At 31.8% G+C, this 3,245-nt stretch overlaps 1 long non-coding RNA gene across 2 annotated transcripts; it reads right to left on the bottom strand.

Moving 5' to 3' along the window:
• Positions 1-293: 293 nt before the first annotated feature.
• Positions 294-2,987, bottom strand: LOC131639356 (uncharacterized). Of its 2 annotated transcripts, XR_009294923.1 has the most exons (8): positions 2,861-2,987; positions 2,685-2,749; positions 2,486-2,547; positions 2,260-2,316; positions 1,411-1,542; positions 1,144-1,210; positions 903-996; positions 294-735 (listed from the first exon to the last, which is right to left on the bottom strand). It is a non-coding gene; the product is annotated as an uncharacterized LOC131639356 (long non-coding RNA). The 2 variants fall into 2 exon arrangements; XR_009294922.1 differs by lacking the exons at positions 2,685-2,749; positions 2,861-2,987 and having other exon boundaries at positions 2,486-2,591.
• Between the last annotated feature and the right edge of the window lie 258 nt (positions 2,988-3,245).

Here is a 3,245-nt window from a genome sequence, read left to right as displayed (position 1 = left end):
GCACCAACATCTATACTTATTCTCCCAGTTGAAAGTAAGTTTCTTAAAATTAGATGAAAATCAACAAATTCTACATAGATTCTCACAATGTGTCATTCTAACTAAAAATGTTATGTCACACTTTTCATGTCTTAAAAAGCAGCAAAAAATAATCATTACTTATATAGACAAAGACATCATATAATCCATCATTAGTCCAACGTACCTTCCAAACATCAATATACTATAATTCCAACATCACGGTTTAAGTATAGGTCAACATGATCAAGAAAGAATCAACTGCACCAAATTCATTAAGAATTTAAAATAACTAACATTAAGAAAATAACATGTCCAATGCTTAGCAAAGGTATAGTGAGAGATTTTATGCAGACATCGTGATGAGTCAATAAAATTATCAATGATCATCTAATTCAAATTCTTTGATAGTTATCAATGAATCAATAAAATTACATTCTAAAAAAGACGGCATGCCTCTGGTCCTTTCCATCGGTAAGTTCCGGTTTCTGCAATAATCATTTTGGTCAACGATTCTTCTGTTGCACACCAAAGGACCATGTACTGGTAGTGCTACTGTCATATCAAATAGAGATGCTTCCAGAATAAGGTATTTTTCCTGAGTAACTTATACGACCTTATACAGCGCCCGCGGCAGAAAAACTTGACTCACCTAAGTCACTTCGAATCTGTCTTGTTTCAACACAGGCAGGATTTCAGAAAAATCACATGACGAACCTTCAATAGTGGTAAACGGAAGTTGAGTTTCAAATCAGATTCTCCTCAAAACAGAAACAATGTATTTTAACATAGTTGAGATCTATTCATCAATGTTTAACTCCGTTAAAATTCTCAATAAAAATAACATGGTTTAAAAAAATCTAGATATTAGGAGAGAAACTTACAGCATAGGCTTTGAAACCTTGAGACATATGCCAGTAAGTGTCAATGAGAGCCACAAACCCATTTTCAACAATGCAATCAGAGTAGGGGCAGCAGCTGAACCAAATTCAAGGGCAGAAGTGATGAATTCATAAACCTATGAAACTGAAGCTCAAAAAAGTTATCAGCAAAGATTATAGAAAAATAAATTACATTAGCTTTTTTACATATCTATTAAAATCACAAAATAAAATATATAATTACAGCGTGGCAGTGAAACCCTGCAAGCACAACCCTGCAATATATCCCAATATTATCAGCAAGCACAACCCTGCAATAAATGATTAATTTTAAAAATGAAAATATATAATTACATTGATAGAACACAACTCAAATGAAAAACAAAAAAGTTGCCAAAAAATACACAATAAAAGTGTGGCAGTGAAACTATTTGTTGCATTAGATGATAAATCTAATAACTCACGTGGTTGTAAGAAAGATGCTTGTACAACACATTCAAGTATGAGATACCTGCTATTGAAATTCATCAATATGTGAACTGAGCAACACGACAAATGCAGGAACTGCTCCATGATTAACCACCACTTTAGTGTTCTTAGAAGTCCCAAATGCTACGTTTTCCAAAGCCCGTGCAATAAGTAACTAAATAACAAACAATAAGCAAAATAAATATTGAAAAAAACATCTACTTGAGTCAAGAAATTTTTCCCAACATAAGATTTGAAACCTATTGATAGAACACAGTCAAAATAAAGTTACGAAAAATTAATTAAAATCAAAATAAATATTGAAAATGGAAGTTGAGATTCAACAGTGGTAAACGGAAGAACTTTTATCAAAAGGAGATGATTAGAAATGACATACACCAACGAATGTGCAACGAACTTGCTTGAGCATTTTGAGAACTTCTTTTTCAGCAAGAATAAGTTCAAGTTGTTGTTTTTTTTTATCACTATTCAATTCAACAATATATATGCAATTGAAACCATAATGTGGATAACTTAGAATGTTCAAATTCATACATTCCTGTTTCCCATTATATAATTGCAAAAGATCTTAATTCTCAAACCCACCTAACAATAATCATAACAACAAATTCAGCATGTAATTATTAACCTTATCAAACTTAAGGATGTAGTTTAATAGAAACACTTCTCACCCAAATACACTATAGGAATAGTCTAAAGCCATGTATCAGAAGCCAATAATTAAACCAAGTCATTCCATGTTAAGGGAAAAGCAAAAAATTAAAAATCACTTTCCTATATGCATAAATTACATTGTCCCTGATATTTCATTTTCCTAACCAAAAGCTCAAATCAAAATAATCAGTAAAGAAAGGGAGATATAAAAAAGAACCTTGACGGTCTTTCCTAACACAACACTCTTGCTTCAAATCTAACCGCCCATCTGTGCCTACACAACAACAAACACGTCGACATAAACACGAACATTAGACACCAACATGTCGACATGATTCAAAACCAAAATTTATTAAAGATAAACAAAAAATCATTATGGTTTTGTGATTTCAGAAAAACACTAAAATAAAAAAATCAGAACATAAAGGATTATGAACACAAACCCTGAAATTTACTATAATTTCATCTCAATGCATCCAATCTAGTTTGTAGATCTGAAATTTCACTTTGGTAGAAAATCATGTTAAAATCAGTCAACAACAAACATAATCATTAGAAGACATTGAAAGAGAATAAAAAGAAAGGAAAAACCTTGAAAGAGATGCAATAACGAAAACAAATGCAATTAGATCTGAAGCATACCGTGAGAATGTCGGTCAACTTCAACAATTTTTTCTGAAACAACGGAAACTTTGAGAGCAATATAGCTGCAAAAAGGAAGCAAAACATACATTGAGAAAGTCTTAGACTTTGTTGTGAGAAGGAAATTTGAATAATATGAGGACATAAACACGAAGCAATAGATGGTAAAGACATACCTTTGATAAATTCTCGGATTAGTTGTGAGAAGCAAACTTGAAAATGATAAAAGTGGGAGTCTGGTTTTATTTTGTTCAGAATTTTTAGGGTTTGAGAAGAGAGAAGAGGGAAAGAGAGAAAGAGAGAGATGAGAGAAAACGGGGAAAAGTGAGAAAGAGGTGAATCTATTTCCTTGGAAAGCTGTGAACAAATGAGAACACAACATTTGGCCATATGTATTTTTTAATTTGTTAATTACGTGAATATCCTTTTTTAAGGGTAAAGATATTTGGTTAGAAGGGCAAAATGGTCAGTTTGGTCAATACTTTAGTATTGGGTAGATAGTAGATTGCAAATTGATTAACAAATCATAGTGTTAAACTTTTGTGATAAAATCAGCAAACA

The sequence above is a fragment of the Vicia villosa genome, unplaced genomic scaffold, assembly GCF_029867415.1.
Source record: "Vicia villosa cultivar HV-30 ecotype Madison, WI unplaced genomic scaffold, Vvil1.0 ctg.002602F_1_1, whole genome shotgun sequence".
Taxonomy (NCBI): domain Eukaryota; kingdom Viridiplantae; phylum Streptophyta; class Magnoliopsida; order Fabales; family Fabaceae; genus Vicia; species Vicia villosa.
Note: the sequence above shows the minus strand (reverse complement) of the source record. Positions and strands in the feature narration are given on the sequence as shown.